Here is a 12,768-nt window from a genome sequence, read left to right on the forward strand (position 1 = left end):
ACCCGAGGGCAGCGAAGCCAGCACCCGTAGCATCCACATCGCGCAGGCGGATCACTCTCAGTAGCAGGACGTCATTGATGGTGTGGACGACCTGCAGAAGGGTGCAGAGAAACACAAGGGAACACATCACATAAGGCAGGGTGAGTGTGCGCTCCCTTGGGCCCCCCCGGCCCCATGATTCCCTCTGTCCTCACCCATGCACACACACACACACACCAGGGCCCCCTTTCCCCACAGCCCCCCTCTCCCACCAGCAGGCCTGTGCAATGGAGGGATGGCCCAAACTGCTGGGTGACCCAGCCTGGAGTCTTGGCTGCCCCTGAGCATGGAGTGCAGCACCCTCCCCCCACCCCACTCTCCACTCCCCCTGGGACTTACCTCCATCACGATGACACCGAGAGTGGATGTTCCCACCCCGAATTGCTGTGCCACCGAGTGGTAGCTGTCCAGGGTGGCCAGCCTTCATAGCGCGATGGTGACCCTCTTGTTTATGGGGATGGGTGCCCACAGCTGGGTGGTGGCTCTCTGGAGCGCAGGGGCGAGCCAGGCACACAGCTCCAGGAAGCTCTGCTTTCGCAAGCGAAAGTTCCAGAGCCATTGCTGGTCACCCCATTGCCCAAGGACCAGCCGGTGCCACCAGTCCGTACTGGTGTCCAATCTCCAGACTGGCCTCTCCACGGTGGGGTGCTGATGCCACAGGAATGCCATGGCCTCCCTGGTGAGGGAGTCGAAGGCAATCTGTGCCTCCTGGTCCTGAAACACGAAGGCACCAGCCTGGAGCACCAGCTGCAGGCACTTGAAAATGGCCGCCAGGGGCCAGAGCAGGCACATGGCCACCCATGGCTCCATGGCAGACAGAGCAGGGCACAAGAAACCAAAACCAGGAAAAAGCAGTAGGGGGCAAAAGGGTGGTGTCCCCAAAAGGCAGAGGGCAACCACCAAACCTGCTATGGCTGTCAGTCCCTGCCAGAGGTCCTAACGCATGGAGCAGGAGACAAACGGCTGTCCAGCGAGACCCCTTTAAGCACGTGTCTGAACAGAGCTCCAGCCCCCACCCCTGGAAAGGGCTGGTGCCCTTTTTCCCTCTTCAAAATGCTTCTGGGCTTCTGCTTTTGCGCAAAAGCGCGGTGCCAATCTAGACGCGCTTTTGCGCAAAAGCGCATTGTTCTAATGCTAACTCTGGGACCAATCTAGACACTCTTTTGCGGAAATACTTTTAACGGAAAATACTTTTCCAGAAAATCATGCCAAAGTAGACGTAGCCTTAGTGTATTCACAAACAGAAGTATTCATCTTGAATCAACTATACGATACACCAGAGCCTAGCTGGGCATAACAGTGATCAGTGTGTCATAACTAAACCTGTCAAACTGTGACTCAGTGTATTGTGACAGGCAAGCTGAGACAGTTGTCATGGGAGAACCATGGGGCCAGTGGTTTTGGTTTTTTTTTCAAGGCTTCAGCATCCATGTGTGATCAAGAGCTCAGTTCCTCTCATGCTGCCCTTATCTGGGTGCTCATAGCACAGTTAAAAGCTTTTGGAAAAAAATAGCCCCACTTACAAAGATTAAACACTTTTAACAATCCCATGTGTAAGACAAAGGGTAATGCAAATGGAGGTAATGCACAGCAAAGCCTGCCACTAGACTCTCCTCTCCCACTCTTTTTATTACCTTCATTGTAATGTGTTTATGGTTTTATTTCACCAGATCAAATGCTTTTTAAATGTCTCCCTTGTTTTTATACTTTGATATAAGGAGTGCTGTTTTGTTTGTAGCTGCTGCCTGGTAAAAGGTTAGAGGAAAATTAATAAAAGGGGAGAGTAGCAGGTGTCATAAAGCCATCAGATAAGGAAGAGAAAATGCAAACACAACGCTAAGAGGCCCGGATGGATAAGGTTTACACCAGAGAGCAGATGAAAAACACACATTGAGTTTGCAATGCACATTTTTATTGGATATAACCTTAGAAAAACAAAATTAAAAAAAATCCAGAAGGTTCACAGACTGCCCTGCCATGTGTTCCTACCGAAAGTACGAAATCAAAACTATCCTGTAGACTGGTTATTTCATTGTAAACAAAACTGTGCATATACAGGGTTGGGAACCGGTGAACACAGAACCCAACACACGGAGACTGGGACACGTAAGAAAAGATAAAGATGCTCCATGGGATAAAAGAGAGCCTCCCAAGTTTGCTCCCCCATGTACCACAGAGCTGCAAGCTTTCTAAATGTGCTCGCTAAGTATACACTCTCATCTCTGGCTCACTCCCTTCTACCCTCCCCCTTCCCCGTCCCCCTATGCACGATGGAGATAGACTGCAGCATCTCAAACCCACCTAATTCCTGCCTTTGGGAGACTGCTGCTGTTCAGTCACACACCTCCCCCCACTTTCCTCCTGCCCAGCTGTGTCAAAGTATCTAAGCTAGGCAGAAGGAAAGTGGGGGTAAGGTGTTAAACTTATTTTATCTACAAGTTTAACAGTCTTAGCTGGCTGGGTAGGGAACAGAAGGGGGGCCACTTTTGTGGATGCAGACCACATATCTGCACTCAGCCCACCTGAGTTTCAAGTCCATTCTGTTGCTTCTCCTTCTCCCGGAGTGGCCCAGCTCAGCAGACAGTGCAGCTGTTAGTCTTGTTCATGGGAGGTCTGCGTGTGTTCTCCTTTGGGAAGGTCTCCCTCCTCCTGCGCAGCGCAGGGCTGAGCCTGCTGGGCAGGTTGACTTGCCGCAGCAGCTCCCTGAAAACTTCCACCACATTCTCATTTTCTTTGGCCGATGCTTCCAAGAAATGGTTGTTCCAGTCAAGCTCCACCAGCGACATGGCATCCTCAGTTAGCACCTGCCTCTCCCTCCTGGTCTCTGCCTTGTTGCCCACAACCAGGATGGGGGCGGATTTATCTTCCTTCACCTCCAGTATCTCCTCCCGCAGGCTTTTGATGCTCTCGAAGGACTCAGCGTCATCCACCGCGTAGACCAGGGCGAAGGCGTCACTGTTCTGGATGGACAGCTTGCGCATGGCCGGGAAGGAATAGCTTCCACTGGTGTCCAAGATCTCTACCTTAACGATGGCCCCGCTTACTTCATATTCCTTGCTATGCATCTCTTCTACTGTCCGCTGGTGCTCGGGTTCAAAAGTGTCCAGCAGGAAGCGACGGATCAGGGCAGTCTTGCCCACGCCTGCCGCACCCAGAAAGACCAGGCGCACTTGGTTCTTCTCCGTCACTGCCAAGGCCATGGGAGGAAAGTGACAAATCCCAATTTTAGCTGAAGCTTTGAATGCTTTTGGTCTCTGCAACCCAGGGGCTGCAGGACTTTGGCCTCCTCAGCTCACTGCCTGGTAGCTCCCTTGCTTTGCATTGATGAGCTCTGCACACCACTCGCCAGGTTTGCTGCTGCTCTTCAGTCGCATGCAAACTTCTCCCGATTGGATCTGTGTCGTTGCTGTTTCCACACTCCTCCAACCCAGCTCACAGCTCTATTCACACTCCCCTTTACATATTGTCCAATATGCAGCTTGCAATATAAAGGGGAGGGGAGGGGAGAAGAGAAAGGTGCTCTGGGCCAGTCCACTGACGTCTGTTCTTGAAAGCCAGCCCCAGCCCTGCATCATTCTCGGTTCGTGCTGCTGTGCTGCTGCTTGTAGCTGTGAGCAGCTGCCTGCCTTTCAGCAGCCGTCCTTGTGCGCTCCTTGGCGATGGAGACTCGGTGAGAACAACACAGCTGTGCCAATAAATGAGATTTCGGATCCCTCAATACTCCTATCTCCTGTTGAGAGCCTGAGTGGAAACAGGCCATGGCTTTATTTGAAATCATCTGCTGAGTTTCTGTGATTTTTTTGCTCTGTGGCTCGTCTGCTGCCAGGTGGTTGTGAAAAAAGGTTAAAAAAAAAAGCCTCTACCTACATCCCTGCCACTTTCTAACGATACAATTTCTGGCTTTAGCCCAGTACTGTTGCTCCTCCACCCCCACTCCTTGCTCCAACACGAACGCATCCCACAGCATGACTCTGTTGAATCCTAGATTCACGCAGCAGAATCCAGCCAGATTTTGACTCGGTGCCCCACATTCCAATGCCCACCTAAAGAGTGGGGGGCAGGGGAAGCATTCTTAATGCTGTAAAACATTCTTGGCTCTGGCACATGAATGAGGCAAAAACCCAGATCTACCTACATTCCTTTGCTCCCCCAAAATATGCCACATGCAGAGGTTTCTGCTGTTCAAAACATTCTGGACACTGATCCATTCCCATACAGGAATATCACAAAATCTGTGTAATATGTGGCTCAAACCCAAAATAATTAACTCCAAATTTGATAGCGTACGTGGCCACTGGAAGTTTAGGCAAACATGTAACTGATTGCACTGGATCAGTACCAGATACATTGGTAGCTGAAGCCAATTTTTCATTCCCAAACTGTCTTAAGGTACCCAATCTTTTCCAGATGGGGACCCATTTTGACAATTCAGGAAGACTTGGTGACCCAAAGCAATTGAAAAATGGGGGGAGGAGAAGAGGCAGAGCCACCTTGGGGAAACACTTGGTGACCCTTTTGAAATGTAATGGCGACCTATATTTGGGTCCCGACCCATAGGTTGGGAAATCCTGGTCTAAATAAACAATTATAGCAGCTCCTACGAAAAATTCAGATACTTTCAAAGTGGAACTGCAGCACTGCGAGTAGGTGTTTCTGGCCCTTTGGGCATTCTGGATCTAGCTTGTTTATTTTCTTTTTATTCCACCACCCTATAATTCTAGCATCTGAATAAAGAAGTGCAACTGTTGTCAATCTTCTGCAAAAATCCCGACCCTGGTGGAGTTTCTAGGACAATGTTTGAATTACAGATGCTGGGCTAGAGGCACTTTTTTACAAATGCACATATAAATGCAGATAGATATTCACTCTGGGTATGTCTACACTACCCCCCTAGTTCGAACTAGGGGGGTAATGTATGCATACCGAACTTGCTAATGAAGCCCGGGATTTGAATTTCCCGGGCTTCATTAGCATAAAGCCGGCGCCGCCATTTTTAAAAGCCGGCTAGTGCGAACCCCGTGCCGCGCGGCTACACGCGGCATGGACTAGATAGTTCGGATTAGAACCACGAGGCGTACAGATAGTTCGGATTAGAAGCCTAATCCGAACTATCTAGTCCGTGCCGCTTGTAGCCGCGCGGCACGGGGTTCGCACTAGCCGGCTTTTTAAAATGGCGGCGCCGGCTTTATGCTAATGAAGCCCGGGAAATTCAAATCCCGGGCTTCATTAGCAAGTTCGGTATGCATACATTACCCTCCTAGTTCGAACTAGGGGGGTAGTGTAGACATACCCTCTCTCCTTTTCAATCTGATTGTGCATATCTCTACTGTGCCAAAGAGGCTGAGTATCTTGCCTTCTGTGACTCACAATGCTTATTTACCCGTGCTGGATTTTTCAGGGAACTTAGCGCATCTAGCCCATGCCAAAGAGAAGGCACAAAACACTTGTCATAAAGTTAGGTACCCAATGCTCTCACTTAGACTCTGCTATGTAAAGTTTGGAATTTTTTAGAAAAACTTACAGCACCTTCATGTTTGCTGAATTAAAAAACATTAATAAGGGAAAAGTTTAAATATTTTCCTTCATAATTTCCCTTGTTTGGTTGTATGACATAATGCTGTATATCATAATATAAGACCGGTCATACTGGGTCAGACCAAAGATCCATCTAGGCCAGTATCTTGTCTGCTGACAGTGGCTAATACCAGATGCCCTAGAGGGAGGGAACACAACAGGTAATCCTCTCCTGTCACCCACCTCCAGAGAAACAGAAGCTAGGGACACCATTCCTACCTCTCCTGGTGAATAGCAATTGATGGGCTATCTAGCTCTTTTTTGGACCTTGTTATAGTTCTAGCCTTCACTGCAAGGAGTTCCACAGGTTGACTGTGCGCTGAGTGAAGAAAAACATCCTCTTGTTTGTTTTAAACCTGCTGCCTGTTCATTCCATTTGGTCACCCTTATATTGTGGGAATGAGTGAATGAGGGTATGTCTACACTACCCCGCTAGTTCGAACTAGCGGGGTAATGTAGGCATACCGCACTTGCAAATGAAGCCCGGGATTTGAATTTCCCGGGCTTCATTTGCATAAGCGGGGCTCCGCCATTTTTAAAACCCCGCTCGTTCGAACCCCGTGCCGCGCGGCTACACGCGGCACGAACTAGGTAGTTCGAACTAGGCTTTCGAACTCCTCATGGGCCGCCCCAGGGAAAAAGGGGGGGAAGGGAGGCGAAAGTGCCCTGCACCGGTCTCTCCCGGCCATACTACACGCCACCCGGGGGGGTTGCTTCCGGGAGTGGGGCACGGGGCACTGCCAGGGCACGAACACTCCCAGCCACCCGGGCGCCCCACTGATTCGTGCTTTGCTGTGTCTCTCCGCAGGTGGTCAAGGCCATCAACCGGGTGCTGCTCCGCAGGGTGGTCCGCTTCGCCGACCTGGACATTGTCATCCGGGGCTTCAGCGTCCTCAGCTTCCCCAAATACGGGGGGGCCATCGACGGGAAGCACATCCCCATCCGTGCCCCGGAACACCAGGCCTCCCGGTACGTCAACCGCAAGGGGTACTTCTCCGTGATCCTGCAGGCCGTGTGTGACCACCGGGGATAGTTCACGGACATTAATGTGGGCTGGTCCGGCAAGGCACATGACGCACGGGTGTACCGCAACTCCTCCGTGTGCAGAGGCTGCAGGCTGGGACCTTCTTCCCCGACTACCACATCAGGGTTGGGGACGTGGACATGCCCGTCTGCCTGGTGGGGGATGCCACCTACCCCCTACAGCCGTGGCTGATGAAGCCCTACACGGGGCACCTCAATCCATCCCGCCAGGCCTTCAATGCCAGGCTGACCAGGGCCCGCATCGTGGTGGAGGGGGCCTTTGGGCGACTGAAAGCCTGCTTTCAATGCCTCCTCACCCGTCTGGACCTCGCCGAGCACAATATACCTCCTGTAGTGGCAGCATGTTCTGTGCTGCACAATTTGTGTGAGAGAAAGGGGGAGGCTTTCCTGCCAGCCTGGATGGCTGAGGCTGACCGCATGGCTGACCACTATGCTCAGCCCCGCACCGCCGCTGTCTGGAAAGCCCAGCGGGGGGCCGTCCGGATCCGGGAAGCCCTGCGGGAGAGCTTCCTAGTGGAGGAGGAGGAAGACTGAACTCTCCCTTGCATGCCCCACTGGGGCCTTCTTCCACCCTCGCCACCTTCCCCTTTCCCCTTCCTAACCACCCTTCCTAATGTCAAATAAAGACACCTGTTTTGGCAAACAACATCTCTTTTTATTTAACATAAGTGGGGTGGGGGGACGGAGGAGTGAGGGTGGGAGAGGGAAGGGGGAAACCTGGGATGAGGGAGCTGGAAGGGGGTGGAAGGGAAAGGAAAGCTCAGGGGTGGGGGTCCGGCTGCCTTTCCCATCTTGCAACACAGGCTGGCAGCCATGCGGCCGTAGACGGCCGCGTTCCTGTGGCTAGTGCGGAGGTCGTGGACATTGGAGGCTTCCCCCCAAACCTGGATGAGGTCCACGATCTCCGCACTAGACCACGCGGGCGCCCTCCTCTTGCGGCCCCGTGCAGGCTCCTGGGAGCCGCCAGCCTGGTCCCGGGAAGAGGGGGAGGGCTGGGGGGCATCGGGTGGCTGGTTCATGGGGTCTCAGGTGCAGGGTCTGCTGGCACGGTGCTGGCAGCCTTGCAACTGGCACAAACACTGTAGCCAGCCCGTGGCCCTTTAAGGGCTCCGGGGCCAAGAGGGGGGCAGTAGAGTTTGCCTGGTGTTAGCCAGAGTGGCCAGCAGGGCAAGCTGGGAAGGGCTAGCCTCCCACTAGTTTGAACTAAAGGGCTACACAGCCCTTAGTTCGAACTAGTAAGTTCGAACTAGGCTTAGTCCTCTTAGAATGAGGTTTACCTAGTTCGAACTAGCGGAGCGCTAGTGTAGCGCCTATCAAAGTTAATTCGAACTAACGTCCGTTAGTTCAAATTAACTTTGTAGTTAATACCCTCAGACATACCCTCAGACTTGGCTGTGGTTCTTTCAAAATAATTCTAATTTCTATGCACTATTTCAATTTTTGTTAAATCAGCATTTTTTATGTCAATTGTGGTTATGTGATGTCCATGGAGCCTACTCTTGGAGGAAGTGTGAGCTTGACGGAGGCATGAGGTGACATTTTTGGGAAATTATACATGATTCATCTGGAGAAATCATCTACATTCTGGTCATAAGTGAAATTAATGTGGTAGCCTTTTTTATGTACAATGCAGTACATAAAATCCAACTGGTGCTATCTGGGTGCATGCAGGCAGAGTTGACAACAGGTGGAGGAGGAATGAAACAAGAATAAATGTTTCACATGGCCGGGAATATGTAACAATGCAATACATTGACCACTGGTATTTAACAAAAAAAAAATGTTACCGGGACTAAAACAAGGAAAGAGGCTTCATGGTAAAAAATCTCCCCTGTGCCATTTCACACTCCAAGGTTCTTCCAGAATTATGTTTCACATTGTCTCCTTTTTATTTCCCGCATCAGTGCTGTCATGGTTACTAGAAGTTTAAAAACTTTTCCAAAGCAACGGAGGATGGGTGTAGCCAAGTTAGTCTGTACAGCATAAACTTAAAAACAACTAACAGTCTGGTAGCACTTTAAAGACTAACACACTATGTAGATGGTATCAAGAGCGTTCCTGGACACAGTCCACTTCTTCAGATGTCTGGCTTCTTAACAAGATGAAGTAATCTTGTTACGTGATGAGCAATGACCATTTCCAGCAAGAGAACAAAAGGCAAAAAAAAAAAAAATGTGAGTATGTGGCTAAGCAAAAAGGAAGAAACTTGGGTAGGGAAGAGAGATTAGTATTTCCTTGTTTGGCCAAGACTGGTTTCTATAATTGAGTGGCTTAACAAGCCACTCAATTAAAGAACTAAGTAACAATTCTTTCATGTTATATCGAGCTAAAAAATTAATCTGTAACAATTTGTGCCAAGGCCTACCTAATGTCAGGTGCATGATATGATCTCATTTTGCTTATTGTTTAAACTAAACACTATCCCACAGAGGAATCTACAAAGCCACAGCTGACATCTCTCCCTGTCTCAATCTAGGACTTGTTCTTAGTTCCTCCAAAAATTAGAGTACAAATGGGTCAAGAATACATTTCAGGGAGTAATTTCATAGAATCATAGAACCATAGAGCTGGAAGAGACCTCAGAAGGTCATCAAGTCCAGCCCCCTGTTCTAAGCAGGACCAATCCCAACTAAATCAACCCAGGCAGGGCTTTGTCAAGTGATGACTTAAACACCTCTAGAGATGGCTACACCACTGCTTCCCTAGGTAACCCATTACAGTACTTCACCACTCTTCTAGTGAAATAGTTTTTCCTAATATCCAACCTGGACCTCTCCCACCACAACTTGAGACCATTGCTCCTTGTTCTGCCATCCGTCACTACTGTGAACAGCCTTTCTCCATCCTCTTTGGAACCTCCCTTCAGGAAGTTGAAGGCTGCTATCAAATCCCCCCTCACTCTTCCCTTCTGCAGACTAAACAAACCGAACACCCTCAGCCTCACCTCATATGCTCCAGCCCCCTAATCATTTTGGTTGCCCTCCACTGGACCCTCTCCAATGCGTCCACATCCTTTTTGTAGTGGGGGGGGGAGCCCCAGAACGGGACACAATACTCCAGATGTGGCTTCACAAAAGCCAAATAAAGGGGAATAACCACATCTCTGTATCTGCTGGCAATGCTCCTCTTAATGCAACCTAATAAGCCATTAGCCTTCTTGGCTACAAGGGCACACTGTTGACTCATATCCAGCTTCTCATCCACTGTAACCCCCAGGTCCTTCCCTGCAGAACTACTACTTAGCTGGTTGGTTCCCAGCCTGTAACAATGATTCTTCTGTCCCAAGTGCAGGATTCTGCATCTGTCCTTATTGAACCTCATCAGATTTCTTGTGGCCCAATCCTCCAATTTGTCTAAGTCACTCTGGACCCTATCCCTGGCCTCAAGCGTATCTACCTCGCCCCCTAGCTTAGTGTCATCTGCAAACTTGCTGAGGGTGCAATCCATCCCTTCATCTAGGTCATTAATAATGATAGTGAACAAAACCCGTCCTAGAACCGAACCTTGGGGCACTCCACTAGAAACCGACCGTCATCCTGACATCGAGTCATTGATCACTACACACTACGCCCGGCCTTCTAGCCATCTTTCTATCCATCTTACCGTCCATTTATCCAATCCACATTCCCTTAACTTGCTGGCAGGAATATTGTGGGAGACCGTATCAAAAGTCTTGCTAAAATCAAGGTATATCACATCCATTGACTTTCCCATGCCCACAGAGCCAGTTCCCTCACCATAGAAACTAATCAGATAGGTCAGGTACAACTTCCCTTTGTGAATCCATGGTGACTATTCCTGATCACTTTCCTTTCTTCCAAGTGCTTCAAAATGGATTCCTTAAGGATCCCTTCCATGATTTTTCCAGGAACCAAGGTAACACTGACATGCCTATAGTTCCCTGGATTGTCCTTCTTCCCTTTTTTGAAGATAGACACTACATTTGCCTTTTTCCAATCATCCGGGATCTCTCCCAATCTCCACGACTTTTCAAAGATAATGGCCAAAGGCTCCTCAATGACATTTGCCAACTCCCTCAGTACCCTCGGATGCATTAGGTCCTGACCCATGGATGTGTGTACGTTTAGCTTTTCTAAATAGTTCCTAACCTGTTTTTTACCCACCAAGGGCTGTCCATCTCCATCCCATCTTGCGTCACTTAGCACATTAGTCCAGGAGCTGACCTTGTCCGTGAATACAGAGGCAAAGAAAGCATTGAGTACTTCAGCTTTCCCCACATCATATGTCACTAGGTTACCTCCTTCATCCAGTAGGGACCCCACATCCTCTCTGATCAACTTCTTCTTGTTAACATGCCTGTAGAAACCTTTCTTGTTATCCTTCACATCCTTTGCCAGTCGCAGTTCCAATTGCACTTACACCTTCCTGATAACCCCCGGCATTCTCGAGCTATACATTTGTACCCCTTCCTGGTCATTTGTCCAAGTTTCCACTTTTTGTAAGCTTCCTTTTTGTGCTTAAGTTCACCAAGGATTTCCCCTGTAAGCCATGGTCTCCTACCATGTTTGCCTCTCTTGCTACGCATCGGGATGGTTTCTTTCTGTGCCTTTAATAAGGCTTCTTTAAAATACTGCCAACTGTCCTGGACTCCTTTCCCCTTCATGTTAACATCCCAGCGGATTCTGCCCATCAGGTCTCTGAGGGAGTCAAAATCTGCTTTTCTGAAGTCCAAGGTGTGTATTTTACTACTCTCTTCTCTTCCTTTGGTCAGGATCCTGAAATCTACCATCTCATGATCACTGCTTCCCAGGTTGTCACCCACCTCTACTTCCCCTGTTAGTTCCTCCCTGTTTGTGAGCAGAAGATTAAGCTGTGCACAGCCCCTGGTCGGATCCTTCAGCACTTGTACCAAGAAGTTATCCCCAATGTTACGGGGTTCACAGGCCCACCCCGCCTTGGGCAGTCACACTACCACGTTTGCCGCCCCGGAAGGTCCCAGTCTCCGTGACGCGGCGCCGGGTCGGCCCTCCCGGCGGTTGCCCCGAAGGTCCCACGAGCGAGGAGGTGAGGGGGATCCGGGCCCTCCCTCTCTCCAGACCTCAGCCCAGGGCCCTAAGGTGAGGGAGATGTTCTTCTCTCCCCCAACCTGGCTGATGGGGCACAGAGCCGCAACGCATCAACCCCCGGGCTCCAGTACACCCGCCCTGGGCTGCTTCCTCACGCCTTCGCTCGTCCGCTCACCAGCCGACTGGTCTCGCTGCCTCCTCGTGTCTCTCAGTCTTTTCCTCCAGCGTCCTCCTCCTCCTGGTCCCCCTCTGTTTCTGCTTCTACTGCCTTTATACCTGGGGAAGGTGCCGCCCCCGCCCCTCCAGAGCACTCACACCTGTGCTCACCCACGGCTCCAGCTTCTCCTGCCCAGCTGTTTCCCCTCACCCCCAGCGTCCTCCCTATCTCCCGCAGCTGTGGGGCATAGGGCTGGCTGGGGCATCCGCGGGGCTGCCCGCCCCACGGCTGGTGGGGTGCCGTTCCTGCGCCCTGTTGTCCCCACTAACCTTGCCGCGGGGGGGGGTCCTTCCCCCGCGATGCCCTGGGCTGCGTCCCTGGAGCCGCCAGCCAGGAGGCGTGTCCCGGCTGCCCCGCTGCCTGCGTCTCCGGCGGCGGCGGGCCCAGCCGCGGCGTTTCTTTCTGCCCCACTGGGGGGGGCACCTTCGGTGCAGGGTTGCCTCACCCCGTCACCGCCCTCCCCCGTGTTGTTCGGGGTCTCACCAGCTCGACTGCCTGCCGAGCGGCGCGTCCCAGTTACCCCACCGGACGCGTCCTCGGCGGCGGCGAGACAAGCCGCGCCACTTTCCCCTGCCTCGCTGGGGGGGGTCCCTCTAGTGCGGGGTTGCCTCACCCCGTCACACCCAACATTCCAAAAACTTCCTGGATTGCCTGTGTACTGCCGTATTGGTCTCCCAACAGATGTCAGGGTGATTGAAGTCCCCCACGAGAACTAGGGCCTGGAATCTGGAAGCTTCTCTCAGTTGTCAGAAGAAAACCTCATCTACCTCATCCACCTGATTCGGTAGCCTGTAGTAGACACCAACCACAACATCACTGCTGTTATTTGCACCTCTAAACTTAACCCAGAGACTCTGCTGGGACAAT

The 12,768-nt window shown here is 51.1% G+C and overlaps 1 pseudogene; it reads right to left on the bottom strand.

The window, feature by feature from the left end:
- Positions 1-1,481: 1,481 nt before the first annotated feature.
- LOC102461315 (GTP-binding protein Rhes pseudogene) lies at positions 1,482-3,644 on the bottom strand (annotated as a pseudogene).
- Positions 3,645-12,768: the final 9,124 nt, after the last annotated feature.

Source organism: Pelodiscus sinensis, chromosome 20 (assembly GCF_049634645.1).
Source record: "Pelodiscus sinensis isolate JC-2024 chromosome 20, ASM4963464v1, whole genome shotgun sequence".
NCBI classification, from domain to species: domain Eukaryota; kingdom Metazoa; phylum Chordata; order Testudines; family Trionychidae; genus Pelodiscus; species Pelodiscus sinensis.